This window comes from Channa argus, chromosome 1 (assembly GCF_033026475.1).
Source record: "Channa argus isolate prfri chromosome 1, Channa argus male v1.0, whole genome shotgun sequence".
Taxonomy (NCBI): domain Eukaryota; kingdom Metazoa; phylum Chordata; class Actinopteri; order Anabantiformes; family Channidae; genus Channa; species Channa argus.
Window position 1 is genome coordinate 9,352,276 of NC_090197.1, and position 25,764 is coordinate 9,378,039.

The 25,764-nt window shown below is 37.8% G+C and overlaps 30 non-coding genes across 30 annotated transcripts; all 30 read right to left on the minus strand.

The window, feature by feature from the left end:
• Positions 1 to 1,165: 1,165 nt before the first annotated feature.
• On the minus strand, positions 1,166 to 1,259 carry trnai-uau (transfer RNA isoleucine (anticodon UAU)). The gene is made up of 2 exons: positions 1,222 to 1,259; positions 1,166 to 1,201 (listed from the first exon to the last, which is right to left on the minus strand). It is a non-coding gene; the product is annotated as a tRNA-Ile (tRNA).
• Positions 1,260 to 2,221: 962 nt separating this feature from the next.
• trnai-uau (transfer RNA isoleucine (anticodon UAU)) lies at positions 2,222 to 2,315 on the minus strand. The gene is made up of 2 exons: positions 2,278 to 2,315; positions 2,222 to 2,257 (listed from the first exon to the last, which is right to left on the minus strand). It is a non-coding gene; the product is annotated as a tRNA-Ile (tRNA).
• Positions 2,316 to 2,759: 444 nt separating this feature from the next.
• trnai-uau (transfer RNA isoleucine (anticodon UAU)) lies at positions 2,760 to 2,853 on the minus strand. The gene is made up of 2 exons: positions 2,816 to 2,853; positions 2,760 to 2,795 (listed from the first exon to the last, which is right to left on the minus strand). It is a non-coding gene; the product is annotated as a tRNA-Ile (tRNA).
• Positions 2,854 to 3,743: 890 nt separating this feature from the next.
• trnai-uau (transfer RNA isoleucine (anticodon UAU)) lies at positions 3,744 to 3,837 on the minus strand. The gene is made up of 2 exons: positions 3,800 to 3,837; positions 3,744 to 3,779 (listed from the first exon to the last, which is right to left on the minus strand). It is a non-coding gene; the product is annotated as a tRNA-Ile (tRNA).
• Positions 3,838 to 4,361: 524 nt separating this feature from the next.
• On the minus strand, positions 4,362 to 4,455 carry trnai-uau (transfer RNA isoleucine (anticodon UAU)). Its single transcript has 2 exons — positions 4,418 to 4,455; positions 4,362 to 4,397 (listed from the first exon to the last, which is right to left on the minus strand). It is a non-coding gene; the product is annotated as a tRNA-Ile (tRNA).
• Positions 4,456 to 6,319: 1,864 nt separating this feature from the next.
• Positions 6,320 to 6,413, minus strand: trnai-uau (transfer RNA isoleucine (anticodon UAU)). Its single transcript has 2 exons — positions 6,376 to 6,413; positions 6,320 to 6,355 (listed from the first exon to the last, which is right to left on the minus strand). It is a non-coding gene; the product is annotated as a tRNA-Ile (tRNA).
• Positions 6,414 to 7,293: 880 nt separating this feature from the next.
• trnai-uau (transfer RNA isoleucine (anticodon UAU)) lies at positions 7,294 to 7,387 on the minus strand. Its single transcript has 2 exons — positions 7,350 to 7,387; positions 7,294 to 7,329 (listed from the first exon to the last, which is right to left on the minus strand). It is a non-coding gene; the product is annotated as a tRNA-Ile (tRNA).
• A 526-nt stretch (positions 7,388 to 7,913) lies between these two features.
• Positions 7,914 to 8,007, minus strand: trnai-uau (transfer RNA isoleucine (anticodon UAU)). Its single transcript has 2 exons — positions 7,970 to 8,007; positions 7,914 to 7,949 (listed from the first exon to the last, which is right to left on the minus strand). It is a non-coding gene; the product is annotated as a tRNA-Ile (tRNA).
• A 450-nt stretch (positions 8,008 to 8,457) lies between these two features.
• Positions 8,458 to 8,551, minus strand: trnai-uau (transfer RNA isoleucine (anticodon UAU)). The gene is made up of 2 exons: positions 8,514 to 8,551; positions 8,458 to 8,493 (listed from the first exon to the last, which is right to left on the minus strand). It is a non-coding gene; the product is annotated as a tRNA-Ile (tRNA).
• Positions 8,552 to 9,676: 1,125 nt separating this feature from the next.
• On the minus strand, positions 9,677 to 9,770 carry trnai-uau (transfer RNA isoleucine (anticodon UAU)). The gene is made up of 2 exons: positions 9,733 to 9,770; positions 9,677 to 9,712 (listed from the first exon to the last, which is right to left on the minus strand). It is a non-coding gene; the product is annotated as a tRNA-Ile (tRNA).
• Positions 9,771 to 10,214: 444 nt separating this feature from the next.
• Positions 10,215 to 10,308, minus strand: trnai-uau (transfer RNA isoleucine (anticodon UAU)). Its single transcript has 2 exons — positions 10,271 to 10,308; positions 10,215 to 10,250 (listed from the first exon to the last, which is right to left on the minus strand). It is a non-coding gene; the product is annotated as a tRNA-Ile (tRNA).
• Positions 10,309 to 10,625: 317 nt separating this feature from the next.
• On the minus strand, positions 10,626 to 10,719 carry trnai-uau (transfer RNA isoleucine (anticodon UAU)). The gene is made up of 2 exons: positions 10,682 to 10,719; positions 10,626 to 10,661 (listed from the first exon to the last, which is right to left on the minus strand). It is a non-coding gene; the product is annotated as a tRNA-Ile (tRNA).
• Positions 10,720 to 10,996: 277 nt separating this feature from the next.
• trnai-uau (transfer RNA isoleucine (anticodon UAU)) lies at positions 10,997 to 11,090 on the minus strand. The gene is made up of 2 exons: positions 11,053 to 11,090; positions 10,997 to 11,032 (listed from the first exon to the last, which is right to left on the minus strand). It is a non-coding gene; the product is annotated as a tRNA-Ile (tRNA).
• A 526-nt stretch (positions 11,091 to 11,616) lies between these two features.
• Positions 11,617 to 11,710, minus strand: trnai-uau (transfer RNA isoleucine (anticodon UAU)). Its single transcript has 2 exons — positions 11,673 to 11,710; positions 11,617 to 11,652 (listed from the first exon to the last, which is right to left on the minus strand). It is a non-coding gene; the product is annotated as a tRNA-Ile (tRNA).
• A 450-nt stretch (positions 11,711 to 12,160) lies between these two features.
• On the minus strand, positions 12,161 to 12,254 carry trnai-uau (transfer RNA isoleucine (anticodon UAU)). Its single transcript has 2 exons — positions 12,217 to 12,254; positions 12,161 to 12,196 (listed from the first exon to the last, which is right to left on the minus strand). It is a non-coding gene; the product is annotated as a tRNA-Ile (tRNA).
• A 325-nt stretch (positions 12,255 to 12,579) lies between these two features.
• On the minus strand, positions 12,580 to 12,673 carry trnai-uau (transfer RNA isoleucine (anticodon UAU)). Its single transcript has 2 exons — positions 12,636 to 12,673; positions 12,580 to 12,615 (listed from the first exon to the last, which is right to left on the minus strand). It is a non-coding gene; the product is annotated as a tRNA-Ile (tRNA).
• Positions 12,674 to 13,198: 525 nt separating this feature from the next.
• trnai-uau (transfer RNA isoleucine (anticodon UAU)) lies at positions 13,199 to 13,292 on the minus strand. Its single transcript has 2 exons — positions 13,255 to 13,292; positions 13,199 to 13,234 (listed from the first exon to the last, which is right to left on the minus strand). It is a non-coding gene; the product is annotated as a tRNA-Ile (tRNA).
• A 1,357-nt stretch (positions 13,293 to 14,649) lies between these two features.
• On the minus strand, positions 14,650 to 14,743 carry trnai-uau (transfer RNA isoleucine (anticodon UAU)). Its single transcript has 2 exons — positions 14,706 to 14,743; positions 14,650 to 14,685 (listed from the first exon to the last, which is right to left on the minus strand). It is a non-coding gene; the product is annotated as a tRNA-Ile (tRNA).
• A 962-nt stretch (positions 14,744 to 15,705) lies between these two features.
• On the minus strand, positions 15,706 to 15,799 carry trnai-uau (transfer RNA isoleucine (anticodon UAU)). Its single transcript has 2 exons — positions 15,762 to 15,799; positions 15,706 to 15,741 (listed from the first exon to the last, which is right to left on the minus strand). It is a non-coding gene; the product is annotated as a tRNA-Ile (tRNA).
• Positions 15,800 to 16,244: 445 nt separating this feature from the next.
• trnai-uau (transfer RNA isoleucine (anticodon UAU)) lies at positions 16,245 to 16,338 on the minus strand. The gene is made up of 2 exons: positions 16,301 to 16,338; positions 16,245 to 16,280 (listed from the first exon to the last, which is right to left on the minus strand). It is a non-coding gene; the product is annotated as a tRNA-Ile (tRNA).
• A 445-nt stretch (positions 16,339 to 16,783) lies between these two features.
• Positions 16,784 to 16,877, minus strand: trnai-uau (transfer RNA isoleucine (anticodon UAU)). Its single transcript has 2 exons — positions 16,840 to 16,877; positions 16,784 to 16,819 (listed from the first exon to the last, which is right to left on the minus strand). It is a non-coding gene; the product is annotated as a tRNA-Ile (tRNA).
• Positions 16,878 to 17,327: 450 nt separating this feature from the next.
• Positions 17,328 to 17,421, minus strand: trnai-uau (transfer RNA isoleucine (anticodon UAU)). Its single transcript has 2 exons — positions 17,384 to 17,421; positions 17,328 to 17,363 (listed from the first exon to the last, which is right to left on the minus strand). It is a non-coding gene; the product is annotated as a tRNA-Ile (tRNA).
• Positions 17,422 to 19,457: 2,036 nt separating this feature from the next.
• Positions 19,458 to 19,551, minus strand: trnai-uau (transfer RNA isoleucine (anticodon UAU)). Its single transcript has 2 exons — positions 19,514 to 19,551; positions 19,458 to 19,493 (listed from the first exon to the last, which is right to left on the minus strand). It is a non-coding gene; the product is annotated as a tRNA-Ile (tRNA).
• Positions 19,552 to 20,071: 520 nt separating this feature from the next.
• On the minus strand, positions 20,072 to 20,165 carry trnai-uau (transfer RNA isoleucine (anticodon UAU)). Its single transcript has 2 exons — positions 20,128 to 20,165; positions 20,072 to 20,107 (listed from the first exon to the last, which is right to left on the minus strand). It is a non-coding gene; the product is annotated as a tRNA-Ile (tRNA).
• A 972-nt stretch (positions 20,166 to 21,137) lies between these two features.
• trnai-uau (transfer RNA isoleucine (anticodon UAU)) lies at positions 21,138 to 21,231 on the minus strand. The gene is made up of 2 exons: positions 21,194 to 21,231; positions 21,138 to 21,173 (listed from the first exon to the last, which is right to left on the minus strand). It is a non-coding gene; the product is annotated as a tRNA-Ile (tRNA).
• A 1,418-nt stretch (positions 21,232 to 22,649) lies between these two features.
• Positions 22,650 to 22,743, minus strand: trnai-uau (transfer RNA isoleucine (anticodon UAU)). Its single transcript has 2 exons — positions 22,706 to 22,743; positions 22,650 to 22,685 (listed from the first exon to the last, which is right to left on the minus strand). It is a non-coding gene; the product is annotated as a tRNA-Ile (tRNA).
• A 450-nt stretch (positions 22,744 to 23,193) lies between these two features.
• On the minus strand, positions 23,194 to 23,287 carry trnai-uau (transfer RNA isoleucine (anticodon UAU)). Its single transcript has 2 exons — positions 23,250 to 23,287; positions 23,194 to 23,229 (listed from the first exon to the last, which is right to left on the minus strand). It is a non-coding gene; the product is annotated as a tRNA-Ile (tRNA).
• Positions 23,288 to 23,818: 531 nt separating this feature from the next.
• On the minus strand, positions 23,819 to 23,912 carry trnai-uau (transfer RNA isoleucine (anticodon UAU)). Its single transcript has 2 exons — positions 23,875 to 23,912; positions 23,819 to 23,854 (listed from the first exon to the last, which is right to left on the minus strand). It is a non-coding gene; the product is annotated as a tRNA-Ile (tRNA).
• A 246-nt stretch (positions 23,913 to 24,158) lies between these two features.
• Positions 24,159 to 24,252, minus strand: trnai-uau (transfer RNA isoleucine (anticodon UAU)). Its single transcript has 2 exons — positions 24,215 to 24,252; positions 24,159 to 24,194 (listed from the first exon to the last, which is right to left on the minus strand). It is a non-coding gene; the product is annotated as a tRNA-Ile (tRNA).
• Positions 24,253 to 25,607: 1,355 nt separating this feature from the next.
• On the minus strand, positions 25,608 to 25,701 carry trnai-uau (transfer RNA isoleucine (anticodon UAU)). The gene is made up of 2 exons: positions 25,664 to 25,701; positions 25,608 to 25,643 (listed from the first exon to the last, which is right to left on the minus strand). It is a non-coding gene; the product is annotated as a tRNA-Ile (tRNA).
• Positions 25,702 to 25,764: the final 63 nt, after the last annotated feature.

A 25,764-nucleotide genomic window follows, 5' to 3' on the forward strand; every position in this document is an offset into this window, starting at 1 on the left:
GCATTGCTCTTCTATCTTATCATAACCGTGCGCTGACCTTTTGCGCAGCTGCAGTTTATTTGCTGTAGGATTTTATAAATGCTTAGGTTTACAAAGTAGAAGATGCATTTTTGTAAAAGTTTACAAGTAGATGGTTTTGTCCAAAGTGAGTTACAACTCAGCATTAGATACATCTTGGGGGTCAGTGTCTTTTGCCAGAGAAACTTTAACCTGTAGCCGGGTGAACTTGAAATCAAACCACTAACCCTGTCATGTGTGCATAATTGTGTTGTTGGTTAAGTTTAACTGTTCCACTTAACTGTTCCACTAATCAAGTTCAATTGCTCTTCTATCTTATCAGAACCGGGCGCTGACCTTTTGCTCCGCTGCAGTTTATTTGCTGTAGGATTTTATAAATACTTAGGTTTACAAAGTAGAAGATGCATTTTTGTAAAAGTTTTTGAGTAGATGGTTTTGTCCAAAGTGACTTACAACTCAGCATTAGACACTAGGGACATCTTCGGTTCCACTAATCGAGTTCAGGTCCCCGTATTAGAACTAGGCTGCTCCAGGAGAGGCTTGAACTCACTACCTCGGCATTGCTGTGCAGGTTACTGTCTTATAAGTACCGCGCACTGACCTATTGCGCCACTGGAGCTCACATGTGTTGTATTTGATATTTGGTTAAGAATATTCATTGTTGAAATTAGTAGAAAATCTTTGGGTATTAGATGTTTTTTTTACATGTGTCATATTTGATATTTGGTTAAAAATATTCATTGATGAAATTAGTAGAAAAAGTTTGTATTTTAGATGTTTTTTTTTACTGTAAACATTCATTTATTTGCTTGGCATTGCTCTTCTGTCTTATCAGAACCGGGGACTGACCTTTTGCACCGCTGCAGTTTATTTGCTGTAGGTTTTTAAAAATGCTTAGGTTTACAAAGTAGAAGATGCATTTTTGTAAAAGTTTACAAGTAGATGGTTTTGTCCAAAGTGAGTTACAACTCAGCATTAGACACTAGGGACATCTTGGGGGTCAGTGTCTTTGCCGGAGAAACTTTAACCTGTAGCCAAGCGAACTTGAAATCGAACCACTAACCCTGTCATGTGTGCATAATTGTGTTATTCATTAATTTTAACTGTTCCACTAATCGAGTTCAGGTCCCCTCTATTAAAACTAGGCTGCTCCAGGTGAGGCTCGAACTCTCAAACTCGGCATTGCTGTGCAGGTTACTGTCTTATAAGTACCGTGCGCTGACCGATTGCGCCACTGGAGCTCATGTGTGTCTTATTTGATATTTGGTTAAGAATATTCATTGATGAAATTAGTAGAAAATCTTTGGGTATTAGATGTTTTTTTTACATGTGTCATATTTGATATTTGGTTAAAAATATTCATTGATGAAATTAGTAGAAAAAGTTTGTATATTAGATGTTTTATTTACTGTAAACGTTCATTTATTCGCTTGGCATTGCTCTTCTATCTTATCAGAACCGGGCGCTGCCCTTTTGGTCCGCTGCAGTTTATTTGCTGTAGGATTTTATAAATACTTAGGTTTACAAAGTAGAAGATGCATTTTTGTAAAAGTTTTTGAGTAGATGGTTTTGTCCAAAGTGACTTACAACTCAGCATTAGACACTAGGGACATCTTCGGTTCCACTAATCGAGTTCAGGTCCCCGTATTAAAACCAGGCTGCTCCAGGAGAGGCTTGAACTCACAACCTCAGCATTGCTATGCAGGTTACTGTCTTATAAGTACCGTGCGCTGACCTATTGTGCCACTGGAGCTCACGTGTGTCTTATTTGATATTTGCTTAAGAATAATCATTGATGAAATTAGTAGAAAATCTTTGTGTATTAGATGTTTTTTTTACTGTAAACATTCATTTATTTGCTTGGCATTGCTCTTTTGTCTTATCAGAACCAGGCGCTGACCTTTTGCACCGCTGCAGTTTAATTGCTGTAGGTTTTTAAAAATACTTAGATTTACAAAGTAGAAAATGCATTTTTGTAAAAGTTTACAAGTAGATGGTTTTGTCCAAAGTGAGTTACTACTCAGAATTAGACACTAGGGACATCTTGGGGGTCAGTGTCAGTGTCTTTGCCAGAGAAACTTTAACCTGTAGCCGGGCGAACTTGAAATCAAACCACTAACCCTGTCATGTGTGCATAATTGTGTTGTTGGTTAAGTTTAACTGTTCCACTAATCAAGTTCAGGTCCCCGTATTAAAACTAGGCTGCTCCAGGTGAGGCTCGAACTCACAACCTCGGCATTGCAATGCAGGTTACTGTCTTATAAGTACCGCGCGCTGACCTATTGCGCCACTGGAGCTCACGTGTGTCTTATTTGATATTTGGTTAAGAATATTCATTGATGAAATTAGTAGAAAAAGTTTGTGTATTAGATGTTTTTTTAACTGTAAACATTCATTTATTTGCTTGGCATTGCTCTTCTGTCTTATCAGAACCGGCGCTGACCTTTTGCACAGCTGCAGTTTATTTGCTGTGTGATTTTAAAAATGCTTAGGTTTACAAAGTAGAAGATGCATTTTTGTAAAAGTTTACAAGTAGATGGTTTTGTCCAAAGTGAGTTACAACTCAGCATTAGACACTAGGGACATCTTGGGGGTCAGTGTCTTTTGCCAGAAAAAATTTAACCTGTAGCCAGGCGAACTTGAAATCGAACCACTAACCCTGTCATGTGTGCATTATTGTGTTGTTGGTTAAGTTTAACTGTTCCACTAATCTAGTTCAGGTCCCCGTATTAAAACTAGGCTGCTCCAGGTGAAGCTCGAACTCACAACCTCGGCATTGCTATGAAGGTTACTGTCTTATAAGTACCACGCGCTGACCTATTGCGCCACTGGAGCTCACGTGTGTCTTATTTGATATTTTGTTAAGAATATTCATTGATGAAATTAGTAGAAAAAGTTTGTATATTAGATGTTTTATTTACTGTAAACGTTCATTTATTTGCTTGGCATTGCTCTTCTGTCTTATCAGAACCGGGCGCTGACCTTTTGCACCGCTGCAGTTTATTTGCTGTAGGTTTTTAAAAATGCTTAGGTTTACAAAGTAGAAGATGCATTTTTGTAAAAGTGTATGAGTAGATGGTTTTGTCCAAAGTGACTTACAACTCAGCATTAGACACTAGGGACATCTTGGGGGTCAGTGTCTTTGCCGGAGAAACTCTAACCTGTAGCCAAGCGAACTTGAAATCGAACCACTAACCCTGTCATGTGTGCATAATTGTGTTATTCATTAAGTTTAACTGTTCCACTTATAAGACAGCGCTGACCTATTGCGCCACTGGAGCTCATGTGTGTCATGTTTGATGTTTGGTTAATAATATTCATTGATGAAATTAGTAGAAAATCTTTGTGTATTAGATATTTTTTTTAGTGTAAACATTCATTTATTTGCTTGGCATTGCTCTTCTGTCTTATCAGAACCGGGGACTGACCTTTTGCACCGCTGCAGTTTATTTGCTGTAGGTTTTTAAAAATGCTTAGGTTTACAAAGTAGAAGATGCATTTTTGTAAAAGTTTACAAGTAGATGGTTTTGTCCAAAGTGAGTTACAACTCAGCATTAGACACTAGGGACATCTTGGGGGTCAGTGTCTTTGCCAGAGAAACTTTAACCTGTAGCCAGGCGAACTTGAAATCGAACCACTAACCCTGTCATGTGTGCATTATTGTGTTGTTGGTTAAGTTTAACTGTTCCACTAATCTAGTTCTGGTCCCCGTATTAAAACTAGCCTGCTCCAGGTGAGGATTGAACTCACAACCTCGGCATTGCTGTGCAGGTTACTGACTTATAAGTACCACGTGCTGACCTATTGCACCACTGGAGCTCACGTGTGTTATATTTTATATTTGCTTAAGAATAATCATTGATGAAATTAGTAGAAAATTTTTGTGTATTAGATGTTTTTTTTACGTATCATATTTGATATTTGGTTAAAAATATTCATTGATGAAATTGGTAGAAAAAGTTTGTAAATTAGATGTTTTATTTACTGTAAACGTTCATTTATTCGCTTGGCATTGCTCTTCTATCTTATCATAACCGTGCGCTGACCTTTTGCGCAACTGCAGTTTATTTGCTGTAGGATTTTATAAATGCTTAGGTTTACAAAGTAGAAGATGCAGTTTTGTAAAAGTTTACAAGTAGATGGTTTTGTCCAAAGTGAGTTACAACTCAGCATTAGACACTAGGGACATCTTGGGGGTCAGTGTCTTTGCCGGAGAAACTTTAACCTGTAGCCAAGCGAACTTGAAATCGAACCACTAACTCTGTCATGTGTGCATAATTGTGTTATTCATTAAGTTTAACTGTTCCACTAATCGAGTTCAGGTCCCCGTATTAAAACTAGGCTGCTCCAGGTGAGGCTCGAACTCTCAAACTCGGCATTGCTGTGCAGGTTACTGTCTTATAAGTACCGTGCGCTGACCGATTGCGCCACTGGAGCTCATGTGTGTCTTATTTGATATTTGGTTAAGAATATTCATTGATGAAATTAGTAGAAAATCTTTGGGTATTAGATGTTTTTTTTACATGTGTCATATTTGATATTTGGTTAAAAATATTCATTGATGAAATTAGTAGAAAAAGTTTGTAAATTAGATGTTTTATTTACTGTAAACGTTCATTTATTCGCTTGGCATTGCTCTTCTATCTTATCATAACCGTGCGCTGACCTTTTGCGCAGCTGCAGTTTATTTGCTGTAGGATTTTATAAATGCTTAGGTTTACAAAGTAGAAGATGCATTTTTGTAAAAGTTTACAAGTAGATGGTTTTGTCCAAAGTGAGTTTCTACTCAGCATTAGACACTAGGGACATCTTGGGGGTCAGTGTCTTTGCCGGAGAAACTTTAACCTGTAGCCAGGCGAACTTGAAATCGAACCACTAACCCTGTCATGTGTGCATAATTGTGTTATTCATTAAGTTTAACTGTTCCACTTATAAGACAGCGCTGACCTATTGCGCCACTGGAGCTCATGTGTGTCATGTTTGATGTTTGGTTAATAATATTCATTGATGAAATTAGTAGAAAATCTTTGTGTATTAGATATTTTTTTTAGTGTAAACATTCATTTATTTGCTTGGCATTGCTCTTCTGTCTTATCAGAACCGGTCGCTGACCTTTTGCACCGCTGCAGTTTATTTGCTGTGTGATTTTAAAAATGCTTAGGTTTACAAAGTAGAAGATGCATTTTTGTAAAAGTTTACAAGTAGATGGTTTTGTCCAAAGTGACTTACAACTCAGCATTAGACACTAGGGACATCTTGGGGGTCAGTGTCTTTGCCGGAGAAACTCTAACCTGTAGCCAAGCGAACTTGAAATCGAACCACTAACCCTGTCATGTGTGCATAATTGTGTTATTCATTAAGTTTAACTGTTCCACTTATAAGACAGCGCTGACCTATTGCGCCACTGGAGCTCATGTGTGTCATGTTTGATGTTTGGTTAATAATATTCATTGATGAAATTAGTAGAAAATCTTTGTGTATTAGATATTTTTTTTAGTGTAAACATTCATTTATTTGCTTGGCATTGCTCTTCTGTCTTATCAGAACCGGTCGCTGACCTTTTGCACCGCTGCAGTTTATTTGCTGTGTGATTTTAAAAATGCTTAGGTTTACAAAGTAGAAGATGCATTTTTGTAAAAGTTTACAAGTAGATGGTTTTGTCCAAAGTGACTTACAACTCAGCATTAGACACTAGGGACATCTTGGGGGTCAGGGTCTTTGCCGGAGAAACTTTAACCTGTAGCCAGGCGAACTTGAAATCGAACCACTAACCCTGTCATGTGTGCATAATTGTGTTATTCATTAAGTTTAACTGTTCCACTTATAAGACAGCGCTGACCTATTGCGCCACTGGAGCTCATGTGTGTCATGTTTGATGTTTGGTTAATAATATTCATTTATGAAATTAGTAAAAAATCTTTGTGTATTAGATATTTTTTTTAGTGTAAACATTCATTTATTTGCTTGGCATTGCTCTTCTGTCTTATCAGAACCGGGCGCTGACCTTTTGCACCGCTGCAGTTTATTTGCTGTAGGTTTTTAAAAATGCTTAGGTTTACAAAGTAGAAGATGCATTTTTGTAAAAGTTTACAAGTAGATGGTTTTGTCCAAAGTGAGTTACAACTCAGCATTAGACACTAGGGACATCTTGGGGGTCAGTGTCTTTGCCAGAGAAACTTTAACCTGTAGCCAGGCGAACTTGAAATCGAACCACTAACCCTGTCATGTGTGCCTTATTGTGTTTTTGGTTAAGTTTAATCGTTCCACTAATTGAGTTCAGGTCCCCGTATTAAAACTAGGCTGCTCCAGGTGAGGCTCGAACTCACAACCTCGGCATTGCTGTGCAGGTTACTATCTTATAAGTACCGCGCGCTGACCGATTGCGCCACTGGAGCTCATGTGTGTCTTATTTGATATTTGGTTAAAAATATTCATTGATGAAATTAGTAGAAAAAGTTTGTAAATTAGATGTTTTATTTACTGTAAACGTTCATTTATTCGCTTGGCATTGCTCTTCTATCTTATCAGAACCGGGCGCTGCCCTTTTGCTCCGCTGCAGTTTATTTGCTGTAGGATTTTATAAATACTTAGGTTTACAAAGTAGAAGATGCATTTTTGTAAAAGTTTTTGAGTAGATGGTTTTGTCCAAAGTGACTTACAACTGAGCATTAGACACTAGGGACATCTTCGGTTCCACTAATCGAGTTCAGGTCCCCGTATTAAAACTAGGCTGCTCCAGGAGAGGCTTGAACTCACAACCTCAGCATTGCTATGCAGGTTACTGTCTTATAAGTACCGTGCGCTGACCTATTGTGCCACTGGAGCTCACGTGTGTCTTATTTGATATTTGCTTAAGAATAATCATTGATGAAATTAGTAGAAAATCTTTGTGTATTAGATGTTTTTTTTACTGTAAACATTCATTTATTTGCTTGGCATTGCTCTTTTGTCTTATCAGAACCAGGCGCTGACCTTTTGCACCGCTGCAGTTTATTTGCTGTAGGTTTTTAAAAATACTTAGATTTACAAAGTAGAAAATGCATTTTTGTAAAAGTTTACAAGTAGATGGTTTTGTCCAAAGTGAGTTACTACTCAGCATTAGACACTAGGGACATCTTGGGGGTCAGTGTCAGTGTCTTTGCCAGAGAAACTTTAACCTGTAGCCAGGCGAACTTGAAATCGAACCACTAACCCTGTCATGTGTGCATAATTGTGTTTTTGGTTAAGTTTAATCGTTCCACTAATTGAGTTCAGGTCCCCGTATTAAAACTAGGCTGCTCCAGGTGAGGCTCGAACTCACAACCTCGGCATTGCTGTGCAGGTTACTGTCTTATAAGTACCGCGCACTGACCTATTGCGCCACTGGAGCTCACATGTGTTATATTTGATATTTGGTTAAGAATATTCATTGTTGAAAGTAGTAGAAAATCTTTGGGTATTAGATGTTTTTTTTACGTGTCATATTTGATATTTGGTTAAGAATATTCATTGATGAAATTAGTAGAAAAAGTTTGTGTATTAGATGTTTTTTTTAACTGTAAACATTCATTTATTTGCTTGGCATTGCTCTTCTGTCTTATCAGAACCGGGCGCTGACCTTTTGCACAGCTGCAGTTTATTTGCTGTGTGATTTTAAAAATGCTTAGGTTTACAAAGTAGAAGATGCATTTTTGTAAAAGTTTACAAGTAGATGGTTTTGTCCAAAGTGAGTTACAACTCAGCATTAGACACTAGGGACATCTTGGGGGTCAGTGTCTTTTGCCAGAAAAAGCTTAACCTGTAGCCAGGCGAACTTGAAATCGAACCACTAACTCTGTCATGTGTGCATTATTGTGTTGTTGGTTAAGTTTAACTGTTCCACTAATCTAATTCAGGTCCCCGTATTAAAACTAGGCTGCTCCAGGTGAGGCTCGAACTCACAACCTCGGCATTGCTATGCAGGTTACTGTCTTATAAGTACCGCGCGCTGACCTATTGTGCCACTGGAGCTCACGTGTGTCTTATTTGATATTTGCTTAAGAATAATCATTGATGAAATTAGTAGAAAATCTTTGTGTATTAGATGTTTTTTTTACTGTAAACATTCATGTATTTGCCTGGCATTGCTCTTTTGTCTTATCAGAACCAGGCGCTGACCTTTTGCACCGCTGCAGTTTATTTGCTGTGTGATTTTAAAAATGCTTAGGTTTACAAAGTAGAAGATGCATTTTTGTAAAAGTTTACAAGTAGATGGTTTTGTCCAAAGTGAGTTTCTACTCAGCATTAGACAATAGGGACATCTTGGGGGTCAGTGTCAGTGTCTTTGCCAGAGAAACTTTAACCTGTAGCCAGGCGAACTTGAAATCGAACCACTAACCCTGTCATGTGTGCATAGTTGTGTTTTTGGTTAAGTTTAATCGTTCCACTAATCGAGTTCAGGTCCCCGTATTAAAATTAGGCTGCTCCAGGTGAGGCTCGAACTCACAACCTCGGCATTGCTGTGCAGGTTACTGTCTTATAAGTACCGTGCGCTGACCGATTGCGCCACTGGAGCTCATGTGCGTCTTATTTGATATTTGGTTAAGAATATTCATTGATGAAATTAGTAGAAAATCTTTGGGTATTAGATGTTTTTTTTTACATGTGTCATATTTGATATTTGGTTAAAAATATTCATTGATGAAATTAGTAGAAAAAGTTTGTATTTTAGATGTTTTTTCACATCTTGGGGGTCAGTGTCTTTTGCCAGAGAAACTTTAACCTGTAGCCAAGCGAACTTGAAATCGAACCACTAACCCTGTCATGTGTGCATTATTGTGTTGTTGGTTAAGTTTAACTGTTCCACTAATAGAGTTCTGGTCCCCGTATTAAAACTAGCCTGCTCCAGGTGAGGATTGAACTCACAACCTCAGCATTGCTGTGCAGGTTACTGTCTTATAAGTACCACGTGCTGACCTATTGCGCCACTGGAGCTCACGTACGTTATATTTTATATTTGCTTAAGAATAATCATTGATGAAATTAGTAGAAAATCTTTGTGTATTAGATGTTTTTTTTACGTATCATATTTGATATTTGGTTAAAAATATTCATTGATGAAATTAGTAGAAAAAGTTTGTATATTAGATGTTTTATTTACTGTAAACATTCATTTATTTGCTTGGCATTGCTCTTCTGTCTTATCATAACCGTGCGCTGACCTTTTGCGCATCTGCAGTTTATTTGCTGTAGGATTTTATAAATGCTTAGGTTTACAAAGTAGAAGATGCAGTTTTGTAAAAGTTTACAAGTAGATGGTTTTGTCCAAAGTGAGTTACAACTCAGCATTAGACACTAGGGACATCTTGGGGGTCAGTGTCTTTGCCGGAGAAACTTTAACCTGTAGCCAAGCGAACTTGAAATCGAACCACTAACCCTGTCATGTGTGCATAATTGTGTTATTCATTAAGTTTAACTGTTCCACTAATCGAGTTCAGGTCCCCTCTATTAAAACTAGGCTGCTCCAGGTGAGGCTCGAACTCTCAAACTCTGCATTGCTGTGCAGGTTACTGTCTTATAAGTACCGTGCGCTGACCGATTGTCATGTCATGTCACCACCTTTCATGTGTGCATAATTGTGTTGTTGGTTAAGTTTAACTGTTCCACTAATCAAGTTCAGGTCCCCGTATTAAAACTAGGCTGCTCCAGGTGAGGCTCGAACTCACAACCTCGGCATTGCTATGCAGGTTACTGTCTTATAAGTACCGCGCGCTGACCTATTGCGCCACTGGAGCTCACGTGTGTCTTATTTGATATTTGGTTAAGAATATTCATTGATGAAATTAGTAGAAAAAGTTTGTGTATTAGATGTTTTTTTAACTGTAAACATTCATTTATTTGCTTGGCATTGCTCTTCTGTCTTATCAGAACCGGCGCTGACCTTTTGCACAGCTGCAGTTTATTTGCTGTGTGATTTTAAAAATGCTTAGGTTTACAAAGTAGAAGATGCATTTTTGTAAAAGTTTACAAGTAGATGGTTTTGTCCAAAGTGAGTTACAACTCAGCATTAGACACTAGGGACATCTTGGGGGTCAGTGTCTTTTGCCAGAAAAAATTTAACCTGTAGCCAGGCGAACTTGAAATCGAACCACTAACCCTGTCATGTGTGCATTATTGTGTTGTTGGTTAAGTTTAACTGTTCCACTAATCTAGTTCTGGTCCCCGTATTAAAACTAGCCTGCTCCAGGTGAGGATTGAACTCACAACCTCGGCATTGCTATGCAGGTTACTGTCTTATAAGTACCACGTGCTGACCTATTGCACCACTGGAGCTCACGTGTGTTATATTTTATATTTGCTTAAGAATAATCATTGATGAAATTAGTAGAAAATTTTTGTGTATTAGATGTTTTTTTTACGTATCATATTTGATATTTGGTTAAAAATATTCATTGATGAAATTGGTAGAAAAAGTTTGTAAATTAGATGTTTTATTTACTGTAAACGTTCATTTATTCGCTTGGCATTGCTCTTCTATCTTATCATAACCGTGCGCTGACCTTTTGCGCAACTGCAGTTTATTTGCTGTAGGATTTTATAAATGCTTAGGTTTACAAAGTAGAAGATGCAGTTTTGTAAAAAAACTAGGCTGCTCCAGGTGAGGCTCGAACTCACAACCTCGGCATTGCTGTGCAGGTTACTATCTTATAAGTACCGCGCGCTGACCGATTGCGCCACTGGAGCTCATGTGTGTCTTATTTGATATTTGGTTAAAAATATTCATTGATGAAATTAGTAGAAAAAGTTTGTAAATTAGATGTTTTATTTACTGTAAACGTTCATTTATTCGCTTGGCATTGCTCTTCTATCTTATCAGAACCGGGCGCTGCCCTTTTGCTCCGCTGCAGTTTATTTGCTGTAAAAATGCATCTTCTAACCCTGTCATGTGTGCATAATTGTGTTTTTGGTTAAGTTTAATCGTTCCACTAATTGAGTTCAGGTCCCCGTATTAAAACTAGGCTGCTCCAGGTGAGGCTCGAACTCACAACCTCGGCATTGCTGTGCAGGTTACTGTCTTATAAGTACCGCGCACTGACCTATTGCGCCACTGGAGCTCACATGTGTTATATTTGATATTTGGTTAAGAATATTCATTGTTGAAAGTAGTAGAAAATCTTTGGGTATTAGATGTTTTTTTTACGTGTCATATTTGATATTTGGTTAAGAATATTCATTGATGAAATTAGTAGAAAAAGTTTGTGTATTAGATGTTTTTTTTAACTGTAAACATTCATTTATTTGCTTGGCATTGCTCTTCTGTCTTATCAGAACCGGGCGCTGACCTTTTGCACAGCTGCAGTTTATTTGCTGTGTGATTTTAAAAATGCTTAGGTTTACAAAGTAGAAGATGCATTTTTGTAAAAGTTTACAAGTAGATGGTTTTGTCCAAAGTGAGTTACAACTCAGCATTAGACACTAGGGACATCTTGGGGGTCAGTGTCTTTTGCCAGAAAAAGCTTAACCTGTAGCCAGGCGAACTTGAAATCGAACCACTAACTCTGTCATGTGTGCATTATTGTGTTGTTGGTTAAGTTTAACTGTTCCACTAATCTAATTCAGGTCCCCGTATTAAAACTAGGCTGCTCCAGGTGAGGCTCGAACTCACAACCTCGGCATTGCTATGCAGGTTACTGTCTTATAAGTACCGCGCGCTGACCTATTGTGCCACTGGAGCTCACGTGTGTCTTATTTGATATTTGCTTAAGAATAATCATTGATGAAATTAGTAGAAAATCTTTGTGTATTAGATGTTTTTTTTACTGTAAACATTCATGTATTTGCCTGGCATTGCTCTTTTGTCTTATCAGAACCAGGCGCTGACCTTTTGCACCGCTGCAGTTTATTTGCTGTGTGATTTTAAAAATGCTTAGGTTTACAAAGTAGAAGATGCATTTTTGTAAAAGTTTACAAGTAGATGGTTTTGTCCAAAGTGAGTTTCTACTCAGCATTAGACAATAGGGACATCTTGGGGGTCAGTGTCAGTGTCTTTGCCAGAGAAACTTTAACCTGTAGCCAGGCGAACTTGAAATCGAACCACTAACCCTGTCATGTGTGCATAGTTGTGTTTTTGGTTAAGTTTAATCGTTCCACTAATCGAGTTCAGGTCCCCGTATTAAAATTAGGCTGCTCCAGGTGAGGCTCGAACTCACAACCTCGGCATTGCTGTGCAGGTTACTGTCTTATAAGTACCGTGCGCTGACCGATTGCGCCACTGGAGCTCATGTGCGTCTTATTTGATATTTGGTTAAGAATATTCATTGATGAAATTAGTAGAAAATCTTTGGGTATTAGATGTTTTTTTTTACATGTGTCATATTTGATATTTGGTTAAAAATATTCATTGATGAAATTAGTAGAAAAAGTTTGTATTTTAGATGTTTTTTCACATCTTGGGGGTCAGTGTCTTTTGCCAGAGAAACTTTAACCTGTAGCCAAGCGAACTTGAAATCGAACCACTAACCCTGTCATGTGTGCATTATTGTGTTGTTGGTTAAGTTTAACTGTTCCACTAATCGAGTTCTGGTCCCCGTATTAAAACTAGCCTGCTCCAGGTGAGGATTGAACTCACAACCTCGGCATTGCTGTGCAGGTTACTGTCTTATAAGTACCACGTGCTGACCTATTGCGCCACTGGAGCTCACGTACGTTATATTTTATATTTGCTTAAGAATAATCATTGATGAAATTGGTAGAAAATCTTTGTGTATTAGATGTTTTTTTTACGTATCATATTTGATATTTGGTTAAAAATATTCATTGATGAAATTAGTAGAAAAAGTTTGTATATTAGATGTTTTATTTACTGTAAACATTCATTTATTTGCTTGGCATTGCTCTTCTGTCTTATCAGAACCGTGCGCTGACCTTTTGCGCATCTGCAGTTTATTTGCTGTAGGATTTTATAAATGCTTAGGTTTACAAAGTAGAAGATGCAGTTTTGTAAAAGTTTACAAGTAGATGGTTTTGTCCAAAGTGAGTTACAACTCAGCATTAGACACTAGGGACATCTTGGGGGTCAGTGTCTTTGCCGGAGAAACTTTAACCTGTAGCCAAGCGAACTTGAAATCGAACCACTAACCCTGTCATGTGTGCATAATTGTGTTATTCATTAAGTTTAACTGTTCCACTAATCGAGTTCAGGTCCCCTCTATTAAAACTAGGCTGCTCCAGGTGAGGCTCGAACTCTCAAACTCGGCATTGCTGTGCAGGTTACTGTCTTATAAGTACCGTGCGCTGACCGATTGCGCCACTGGAGCTCATGTGTGTCTTATTTGATATTTGGTTAAGAATATTCATTGATGAAATTAGTAGAAAATCTTTGGGTATTAGATGTTTTTTTTACATGTGTCATATTTGATATTTGGTTAAAAATATTCATTGATGAAATTAGTAGAAAAAGTTTGTAAATTAGATGTTTTATTTACTGTAAACGTTCATTTATTCGCTTGGCATTGCTCTTCTATCTTATCATAACCGTGCGCTGACCTTTTGCGCAGCTGCAGTTTATTTGCTGTAGGATTTTATAAATGCTTAGGTTTACAAAGTAGAAGATGCATTTTTGTAAAAGTTTACAAGTAGATGGTTTTGTCCAAAGTGAGTTACAACTCAGCATTAGATACATCTTGGGGGTCAGTGTCTTTTGCCAGAGAAACTTTAACCTGTAGCCGGGTGAACTTGAAATCAAACCACTAACCCTGTCATGTGTGCATAATTGTGTTGTTGGTTAAGTTTAACTGTTCCACTTAACTGTTCCACTAATCAAGTTCAATTGCTCTTCTATCTTATCAGAACCGGGCGCTGACCTTTTGCTCCGCTGCAGTTTATTTGCTGTAGGATTTTATAAATACTTAGGTTTACAAAGTAGAAGATGCATTTTTGTAAAAGTTTTTGAGTAGATGGTTTTGTCCAAAGTGACTTACAACTCAGCATTAGACACTAGGGACATCTTCGGTTCCACTAATCGAGTTCAGGTCCCCGTATTAGAACTAGGCTGCTCCAGGAGAGGCTTGAACTCACTACCTCGGCATTGCTGTGCAGGTTACTGTCTTATAAGTACCGCGCACTGACCTATTGCGCCACTGGAGCTCACATGTGTTGTATTTGATATTTGGTTAAGAATATTCATTGTTGAAATTAGTAGAAAATCTTTGGGTATTAGATGTTTTTTTTACATGTGTCATATTTGATATTTGGTTAAAAATATTCATTGATGAAATTAGTAGAAAAAGTTTGTATTTTAGATGTTTTTTTTTACTGTAAACATTCATTTATTTGCTTGGCATTGCTCTTCTGTCTTATCAGAACCGGGGACTGACCTTTTGCACCGCTGCAGTTTATTTGCTGTAGGTTTTTAAAAATGCTTAGGTTTACAAAGTAGAAGATGCATTTTTGTAAAAGTTTACAAGTAGATGGTTTTGTCCAAAGTGAGTTACAACTCAGCATTAGACACTAGGGACATCTTGGGGGTCAGTGTCTTTGCCGGAGAAACTTTAACCTGTAGCCAAGCGAACTTGAAATCGAACCACTAACCCTGTCATGTGTGCATAATTGTGTTATTCATTAATTTTAACTGTTCCACTAATCGAGTTCAGGTCCCCTCTATTAAAACTAGGCTGCTCCAGGTGAGGCTCGAACTCTCAAACTCGGCATTGCTGTGCAGGTTACTGTCTTATAAGTACCGTGCGCTGACCGATTGCGCCACTGGAGCTCATGTGTGTCTTATTTGATATTTGGTTAAGAATATTCATTGATGAAATTAGTAGAAAATCTTTGGGTATTAGATGTTTTTTTTACATGTGTCATATTTGATATTTGGTTAAAAATATTCATTGATGAAATTAGTAGAAAAAGTTTGTATATTAGATGTTTTATTTACTGTAAACGTTCATTTATTCGCTTGGCATTGCTCTTCTATCTTATCAGAACCGGGCGCTGCCCTTTTGGTCCGCTGCAGTTTATTTGCTGTAGGATTTTATAAATACTTAGGTTTACAAAGTAGAAGATGCATTTTTGTAAAAGTTTTTGAGTAGATGGTTTTGTCCAAAGTGACTTACAACTCAGCATTAGACACTAGGGACATCTTCGGTTCCACTAATCGAGTTCAGGTCCCCGTATTAAAACTAGGCTGCTCCAGGAGAGGCTTGAACTCACAACCTCAGCATTGCTATGCAGGTTACTGTCTTATAAGTACCGTGCGCTGACCTATTGTGCCACTGGAGCTCACGTGTGTCTTATTTGATATTTGCTTAAGAATAATCATTGATGAAATTAGTAGAAAATCTTTGTGTATTAGATGTTTTTTTTACTGTAAACATTCATTTATTTGCTTGGCATTGCTCTTTTGTCTTATCAGAACCAGGCGCTGACCTTTTGCACCGCTGCAGTTTAATTGCTGTAGGTTTTTAAAAATACTTAGATTTACAAAGTAGAAAATGCATTTTTGTAAAAGTTTACAAGTAGATGGTTTTGTCCAAAGTGAGTTACTACTCAGAATTAGACACTAGGGACATCTTGGGGGTCAGTGTCAGTGTCTTTGCCAGAGAAACTTTAACCTGTAGCCGGGCGAACTTGAAATCAAACCACTAACCCTGTCATGTGTGCATAATTGTGTTGTTGGTTAAGTTTAACTGTTCCACTAATCAAGTTCAGGTCCCCGTATTAAAACTAGGCTGCTCCAGGTGAGGCTCGAACTCACAACCTCGGCATTGCTATGCAGGTTACTGTCTTATAAGTACCGCGCGCTGACCTATTGCGCCACTGGAGCTCACGTGTGTCTTATTTGATATTTGGTTAAGAATATTCATTGATGAAATTAGTAGAAAAAGTTTGTGTATTAGATGTTTTTTTAACTGTAAACATTCATTTATTTGCTTGGCATTGCTCTTCTGTCTTATCAGAACCGGGCGCTGACCTTTTGCACAGCTGCAGTTTATTTGCTGTGTGATTTTAAAAATGCTTAGGTTTACAAAGTAGAAGATGCATTTTTGTAAAAGTTTACAAGTAGATGGTTTTGTCCAAAGTGAGTTACAACTCAGCATTAGACACTAGGGACATCTTGGGGGTCAGTGTCTTTTGCCAGAAAAAATTTAACCTGTAGCCAGGCGAACTTGAAATCGAACCACTAACCCTGTCATGTGTGCATTATTGTGTTGTTGGTTAAGTTTAACTGTTCCACTAATCTAGTTCAGGTCCCCGTATTAAAACTAGGCTGCTCCAGGTGAAGCTCGAACTCACAACCTCGGCATTGCTATGCAGGTTACTGTCTTATAAGTACCGCGCGCTGACCTATTGCGCCACTGGAGCTCACGTGTGTCTTATTTGATATTTGGTTAAGAATATTCATTGATGAAATTAGTAGAAAAAGTTTGTGTATTAGATGTTTTTTTAACTGTAAACATTCATTTATTTGCTTGGCATTGCTCTTCTGTCTTATCAGAACCGGGCGCTGACCTTTTGCACAGCTGCAGTTTATTTGCTGTGTGATTTTAAAAATGCTTAGGTTTACAAAGTAGAAGATGCATTTTTGTAAAAGTTTACAAGTAGATGGTTTTGTCCAAAGTGAGTTACAACTCAGCATTAGACACTAGGGACATCTTGGGGGTCAGTGTCTTTTGCCAGAAAAAATTTAACCTGTAGCCAGGCGAACTTGAAATCGAACCACTAACCCTGTCATGTGTGCATTATTGTGTTGTTGGTTAAGTTTAACTGTTCCACTAATCTAGTTCAGGTCCCCGTATTAAAACTAGGCTGCTCCAGGTGAAGCTCGAACTCACAACCTCGGCATTGCTATGCAGGTTACTGTCTTATAAGTACCACGCGCTGACCTATTGCGCCACTGGAGCTCACGTGTGTCTTATTTGATATTTGGTTAAGAATATTCATTGATGAAATTAGTAGAAAATCTTTGTGTATTAGATGTTTTTTTTACTGTAAACATTCATTTATTTGCTTGGCATTGCTCTTTTGTCTTATCAGAACCAGGCGCTGACCTTTTGCACCGCTGCAGTTTATTTGCTGTAGGTTTTTAAAAATACTTAGATTTACAAAGTAGAAGATGCATTTTTGTAAAAGTTTACAAGTAGATGGTTTTGTCCAAAGTGAGTTTCTACTCAGCATTAGACACTAGGGACATCTTGGGGGTCAGTGTCAGTGTCTTTGCCAGAGAAACTTTAACCTGTAGCCAGGCGAACTTGAAATTGAACCACTAACCCTGTCATGTGTGCATAATTGTGTTTTTGGTTAAGTTTAATCGTTCCACTAATCGAGTTCAGGTCCCCGTATTAAAACTAGGCTGCTCCAGGTGAGGCTCGAACTCACAACCTCGGCATTGCTGTGCAGGTTACTGTCTTATAAGTACCGCGCGCTGACCTATTGCGCCACTGGAGCTCAAGTGTGTCTTGTTTGATATTTGGTTAAGAATATTCATTGATGAAATTAGTAGAAAATCTTTGGGTATTAGATGTTTTTTTTACATGTGTCATATTTGATATTTGGTTAAAAATATTCATTGATGAAATTAGTAGAAAAAGTTTGTATATTAGATGTTTTATTTACTGTAAACGTTCATTTATTTGCTTGGCATTGCTCTTCTGTCTTATCAGAACCGGGCGCTGACCTTTTGCACCGCTGCAGTTTATTTGCTGTAGGTTTTTAAAAATGCTTAGGTTTACAAAGTAGAAGATGCATTTTTGTAAAAGTTTACAAGTAGATGGTTTTGTCCAAAGTGACTTACAACTCAGCATTAGACACTAGGGACATCTTGGGGGTCAGTGTCTTTGCCGGAGAAACTTTAACCTGTAGCCAGGCGAACTTGAAATCGAACCACTAACCCTGTCATGTGTGCATAATTGTGTTATTCATTAAGTTTAACTGTTCCACTTATAAGACAGCGCTGACCTATTGCGCCACTGGAGCTCATGTGTGTCATGTTTGATGTTTGGTTAATAATATTCATTGATGAAATTAGTAGAAAATCTTTGTGTATTAGATATTTTTTTTAGTGTAAACATTCATTTATTTGCTTGGCATTGCTCTTCTGTCTTATCAGAACCGGTCGCTGACCTTTTGCACCGCTGCAGTTTATTTGCTGTGTGATTTTAAAAATGCTTAGGTTTACAAAGTAGAAGATGCATTTTTGTAAAAGTTTACAAGTAGATGGTTTTGTCCAAAGTGAGTTACAACTCAGCATTAGACACTAGGGACATCTTGGGGGTCAGTGTCTTTGCCGGAGAAACTTTAACCTGTAGCCAGGCGAACTTGAAATCGAACCACTAACCCTGTCATGTGTGCATAATTGTGTTATTCATTAAGTTTAACTGTTCCACTTATAAGACAGCGCTGACCTATTGCGCCACTGGAGCTCATGTGTGTCATGTTTGATGTTTGGTTAATAATATTCATTGATGAAATTAGTAGAAAATCTTTGTGTATTAGATATTTTTTTTAGTGTAAACATTCATTTATTTGCTTGGCATTGCTCTTCTGTCTTATCAGAACCGGGGACTGACCTTTTGCACCGCTGCAGTTTATTTGCTGTAGGTTTTTAAAAATGCTTAGGTTTACAAAGTAGAAGATGCATTTTTGTAAAAGTTTACAAGTAGATGGTTTTGTCCAAAGTGAGTTACAACTCAGCATTAGACACTAGGGACATCTTGGGGGTCAGTGTCTTTGCCAGAGAAACTTTAACCTGTAGCCAGGCGAACTTGAAATCAAACCACTAACCCTGTCATGTGTGCATTATTGTGTTGTTGGGTAAGTTTAACTGTTCCACTAATCGAGTTCTGGTCCCCGTATTAAAACTAGCCTGCTCCAGGTGAGGATTGAACTCACAACCTCGGCATTGCTGTGCAGGTTACTGTCTTATAAGTACCACGTGCTGACCTATTGCGCAACTGGAGCTCACGTACGTTATATTTTATATTTGCTTAAGAATAATCATTGATGAAATTAGTAGAAAATCTTTGTGTATTAGATGTTTTTTTTACGTATCATATTTGATATTTGGTTAAAAATATTCATTGATGAAATTAGTAGAAAAAGTTTGTATATTAGATGTTTTATTTACTGTAAACATTCATTGATTTGCTTGGCATTGCTCTTCTGTCTTATCATAACCGTGCGCTGACCTTTTGCGCATCTGCAGTTTATTTGCTGTAGGATTTTATAAATGCTTAGGTTTACAAAGTAGAAGATGCAGTTTTGTAAAAGTTTACAAGTAGATGGTTTTGTCCAAAGTGAGTTACAACTCAGCATTAGACACTAGGGACATCTTGGGGGTCAGTGTCTTTGCCAGAGGAACTTTAACCTGTAGCCAAGCGAACTTGAAATCGAACCACTAACCCTGTCATGTGTGCATAATTGTGTTATTCATTAAGTTTAACTGTTCCACTAATCGAGTTCAGGTCCCCGTATTAAAACTAGGCTGCTCCAGGTGAGGCTCGAACTCTCAAACTCGGCATTGCTGTGCAGGTTACTGTCTTATAAGTACCGTGCGCTGACCGATTGCGCCACTGGAGCTCATGTGTGTCTTATTTGATATTTGGTTAAGAATATTCATTGATGAAATTAGTAGAAAATCTTTGGGTATTAGATGTTTTTTTTACATGTGTCATATTTGATATTTGGTTAAAAATATTCATTGATGAAATTAGTAGAAAAAGTTTGTAAATTAGATGTTTTATTTACTGTAAACGTTCATTTATTCGCTTGGCATTGCTCTTCTATCTTATCATAACCGTGCGCTGACCTTTTGCGCAGCTGCAGTTTATTTGCTGTAGGATTTTATAAATGCTTAGGTTTACAAAGTAGAAGATGCATTTTTGTAAAAGTTTACAAGTAGATGGTTTTGTCCAAAGTGAGTTACAACTCAGCATTAGACACATCTTGGGGGTCAGTGTCTTTTGCCAGAGAAACCTTAACCTGTAGCCGGGTGAACTTGAAATCAAACCACTAACCCTGTCATGTGTGCATTATTGTGTTGTTGGTTAAGTTTAACTGTTCCACTAATCTAGTTCAGGTCCCCGTATTAAAACTAGGCTGCTCCAGGTGAGGCTCGAACTCACAACCTCGGCATTGCTATGCAGGTTACTGTCTTATAAGTACCGTGCGCTGACCTATTGTGCCACTGGAGCTCACGTGTGTCTTATTTGATATTTGCTTAAGAATAATCATTGATGAAATTAGTAGAAAATCTTTGGGTATTAGATGTTTTTTTTACATGTGTCATATTTGATATTTGGTTAAAAATATTCATTGATGAAATTAGTAGAAAAAGTTTGTATATTAGATGTTTTATTTACTGTAAACGTTCATTTATTTGCTTGGCATTGCTCTTCTGTCTTATCAGAACCGGGCGCTGACCTTTTGCACCGCTGCAGTTTATTTGCTGTAGGTTTTTAAAAATGCTTAGGTTTACAAAGTAGAAGATGCATTTTTGTAAAAGTGTATGAGTAGATGGTTTTGTCCAAAGTGACTTACACCTCAGCATTAGACACTAGGGACATCTTGGGGGTCAGTGTCTTTGCCGGAGAAACTCTAACCTGTAGCCAAGCGAACTTGAAATCGAACCACTAACCCTGTCATGTGTGCATAATTGTGTTATTCATTAAGTTTAACTGTTCCACTTATAAGACAGCGCTGACCTATTGCGCCACTGGAGCTCATGTGTGTCATGTTTGATGTTTGGTTAATAATATTCATTGATGAAATTAGTAGAAAATCTTTGTGTATTAGATATTTTTTTTAGTGTAAACATTCATTTATTTGCTTGGCATTGCTCTTCTGTCTTATCATAACCGTGCGCTGACCTTTTGCGCATCTGCAGTTTATTTGCTGTAGGATTTTATAAATGCTTAGGTTTACAAAGTAGAAGATGCAGTTTTGTAAAAGTTTACAAGTAGATGGTTTTGTCCAAAGTGAGTTTCTACTCAGCATTAGACACTAGGGACATCTTGGGGGTCAGTGTCTTTGCCGGAGAAACTTTAACCTGTAGCCAAGCGAACTTGAAATCGAACCACTAACCCTGTCATGTGTGCATAATTGTGTTATTCATTAAGTTTAACTGTTCCACTAATCGAGTTCAGGTCCCCGTATTAAAACTAGGCTGCTCCAGGTGAGGCTCGAACTCACAACCTCGGCATTGCTGTGCAGGTTACTGTCTTATAAGTACCGCGCGCTGACCGATTGCGCCACTGGAGCTCATGTGTGTCTTATTTGATATTTGGTTAAGAATATTCATTGATGAAATTAGTAGAAAATCTTTGGGTATTAGATGTTTTTTTTACATGTGTCATATTTGATATTTGGTTAAAAATATTCATTGATGAAATTAGTAGAAAAAGTTTGTATATTAGATGTTTTATTTACTGTAAACGTTCATTTATTTGCTTGGCATTGCTCTTCTGTCTTATCAGAACCGGGCGCTGACCTTTTGCACCGCTGCAGTTTATTTGCTGTAGGTTTTTAAAAATGCTTAGGTTTACAAAGTAGAAGATGCATTTTTGTAAAAGTGTATGAGTAGATGGTTTTGTCCAAAGTGACTTACAACTCAGCATTAGACACTAGGGACATCTTGGGGGTCAGTGTCTTTGCCGGAGAAACTCTAACCTGTAGCCAAGCGAACTTGAAATCGAACCACTAACCCTGTCATGTGTGCATAATTGTGTTATTCATTAAGTTTAACTGTTCCACTTATAAGACAGCGCTGACCTATTGCGCCACTGGAGCTCATGTGTGTCATGTTTGATGTTTGGTTAATAATATTCATTGATGATATTAGTAGAAAATCTTTGTGTATTAGATATTTTTTTTAGTGTAAACATTCATTTATTTGCTTGGCATTGCTCTTCTGTCTTATCAGAACCGGTCGCTGACCTTTTGCACCGCTGCAGTTTATTTGCTGTGTGATTTTAAAAATGCTTAGGTTTACAAAGTAGAAGATGCATTTTTGTAAAAGTTTACAAGTAGATGGTTTTGTCCAAAGTGACTTACAACTCAGCATTAGACACTAGGGACATCTTGGGGGTCAGGGTCTTTGCCGGAGAAACTTTAACCTGTAGCCAGGCGAACTTGAAATCGAACCACTAACCCTGTCATGTGTGCATAATTGTGTTATTCATTAAGTTTAACTGTTCCACTTATAAGACAGCGCTGACCTATTGCGCCACTGGAGCTCATGTGTGTCATGTTTGATGTTTGGTTAATAATATTCATTGATGAAATTAGTAGAAAATCTTTGTGTATTAGATATTTTTTTTAGTGTAAACATTCATTTATTTGCTTGGCATTGCTCTTCTGTCTTATCAGAACCGGTCGCTGACCTTTTGCACCGCTGCAGTTTATTTGCTGTAGGTTTTTAAAAATGCTTAGGTTTACAAAGTAGAAGATGCATTTTTGTAAAAGTTTACAAGTAGATGGTTTTGTCCAAAGTGAGTTACAACTCAGCATTAGACACTAGGGACATCTTGGGGGTCAGTGTCTTTGCCAGAGAAACTTTAACCTGTAGCCAGGCGAACTTGAAATCGAACCACTAACCCTGTCATGTGTGCCTTATTGTGTTTTTGGTTAAGTTTAATCGTTCCACTAATTGAGTTCAGGTCCCCGTATTAAAACTAGGCTGCTCCAGGTGAGGCTCGAACTCACAACCTCGGCATTGCTGTGCAGGTTACTATCTTATAAGTACCGCGCGCTGACCGATTGCGCCACTGGAGCTCACGTGTGTCTTATTTGATATTTGCTTAAGAATAATCATTGATGAAATTAGTAGAAAATCTTTGTGTATTAGATGTTTTTTTTACTGTAAACATTCATTTATTTGCTTGGCATTGCTCTTTTGTCTTATCAGAACCAGGCGCTGACCTTTTGCACCGCTGCAGTTTATTTGCTGTAGGTTTTTAAAAATACTTAGATTTACAAAGTAGAAAATGCATTTTTGTAAAAGTTTACAAGTAGATGGTTTTGTCCAAAGTGAGTTACTACTCAGCATTAGACACTAGGGACATCTTGGGGGTCAGTGTCAGTGTCTTTGCCAGAGAAACTTTAACCTGTAGCCAGGCGAACTTGAAATCGAACCACTAACCCTGTCATGTGTGCATAATTGTGTTTTTGGTTAAGTTTAATCGTTCCACTAATTGAGTTCAGGTCCCCGTATTAAAACTAGGCTGCTCCAGGTGAGGCTCGAACTCACAACCTCGGCATTGCTGTGCAGGTTACTGTCTTATAAGTACCGCGCACTGACCTATTGCGCCACTGGAGCTCACATGTGTTATATTTGGTATTTGGTTAAGAATATTCATTGTTGAAAGTAGTAGAAAATCTTTGGGTATTAGATGTTTTTTTTTACGTGTCTTATTTGATATTTGCTTAAGAATAATCATTGATGAAATTAGTAGAAAATCTTTGTGTATTAGATGTTTTTTTTACTGTAAACATTCATGTATTTGCCTGGCATTGCTCTTTTGTCTTATCAGAACCAGGCGCTGACCTTTTGCACCGCTGCAGTTTATTTGCTGTGTGATTTTAAAAATGCTTAGGTTTACAAAGTAGAAGATGCATTTTTGTAAAAGTTTACAAGTAGATGGTTTTGTCCAAAGTGAGTTTCTACTCAGCATTAGACAATAGGGACATCTTGGGGGTCAGTGTCAGTGTCTTTGCCAGAGAAACTTTAACCTGTAGCCAGGCGAACTTGAAATCGAACCACTAACCCTGTCATGTGTGCATAGTTGTGTTTTTGGTTAAGTTTAATCGTTCCACTAATCGAGTTCAGGTCCCCGTATTAAAATTAGGCTGCTCCAGGTGAGGCTCGAACTCACAACCTCGGCATTGCTGTGCAGGTTACTGTCTTATAAGTACCGTGCGCTGACCGATTGCGCCACTGGAGCTCATGTGCGTCTTATTTGATATTTGGTTAAGAATATTCATTGTTAGTTGAAATTAGTAGAAAAAGTTTGTATTTTAGATGTTTTTTCACATCTTGGGGGTCAGTGTCTTTTGCCAGAGAAACTTTAACCTGTAGCCAAGCGAACTTGAAATCGAACCACTAACCCTGTCATGTGTGCATTATTGTGTTGTTGGTTAAGTTTAACTGTTCCACTAATCGAGTTCTGGTCCCCGTATTAAAACTAGCCTGCTCCAGGTGAGGATTGAACTCACAACCTCGGCATTGCTGTGCAGGTTACTGTCTTATAAGTACCACGTGCTGACCTATTGCGCCACTGGAGCTCACGTACGTTATATTTTATATTTGCTTAAGAATAATCATTGATGAAATTGGTAGAAAATCTTTGTGTATTAGATGTTTTTTTTACGTATCATATTTGATATTTGGTTAAAAATATTCATTGATGAAATTAGTAGAAAAAGTTTGTATATTAGATGTTTTATTTACTGTAAACATTCATTTATTTGCTTGGCATTGCTCTTCTATCTTATCATAACCGTGCGCTGACCTTTTGCGCAGCTGCAGTTTATTTGCTGTAGGATTTTATAAATGCTTAGGTTTACAAAGTAGAAGATGCATTTTTGTAAAAGTTTACAAGTAGATGGTTTTGTCCAAAGTGAGTTACAACTCAGCATTAGATACATCTTGGGGGTCAGTGTCTTTTGCCAGAGAAACTTTAACCTGTAGCCGGGTGAACTTGAAATCAAACCACTAACCCTGTCATGTGTGCATAATTGTGTTGTTGGTTAAGTTTAACTGTTCCACTTAACTGTTCCACTAATCAAGTTCAATTGCTCTTCTATCTTATCAGAACCGGGCGCTGACCTTTTGCTCCGCTGCAGTTTATTTGCTGTAGGATTTTATAAATACTTAGGTTTACAAAGTAGAAGATGCATTTTTGTAAAAGTTTTTGAGTAGATGGTTTTGTCCAAAGTGACTTACAACTCAGCATTAGACACTAGGGACATCTTCGGTTCCACTAATCGAGTTCAGGTCCCCGTATTAGAACTAGGCTGCTCCAGGAGAGGCTTGAACTCACTACCTCGGCATTGCTGTGCAGGTTACTGTCTTATAAGTACCGCGCACTGACCTATTGCGCCACTGGAGCTCACATGTGTTGTATTTGATATTTGGTTAAGAATATTCATTGTTGAAATTAGTAGAAAATCTTTGGGTATTAGATGTTTTTTTTACATGTGTCATATTTGATATTTGGTTAAAAATATTCATTGATGAAATTAGTAGAAAAAGTTTGTATTTTAGATGTTTTTTTTTACTGTAAACATTCATTTATTTGCTTGGCATTGCTCTTCTGTCTTATCAGAACCGGGGACTGACCTTTTGCACCGCTGCAGTTTATTTGCTGTAGGTTTTTAAAAATGCTTAGGTTTACAAAGTAGAAGATGCATTTTTGTAAAAGTTTACAAGTAGATGGTTTTGTCCAAAGTGAGTTACAACTCAGCATTAGACACTAGGGACATCTTGGGGGTCAGTGTCTTTGCCGGAGAAACTTTAACCTGTAGCCAAGCGAACTTGAAATCGAACCACTAACCCTGTCATGTGTGCATAATTGTGTTATTCATTAATTTTAACTGTTCCACTAATCGAGTTCAGGTCCCCTCTATTAAAACTAGGCTGCTCCAGGTGAGGCTCGAACTCTCAAACTCGGCATTGCTGTGCAGGTTACTGTCTTATAAGTACCGTGCGCTGACCGATTGCGCCACTGGAGCTCATGTGTGTCTTATTTGATATTTGGTTAAGAATATTCATTGATGAAATTAGTAGAAAATCTT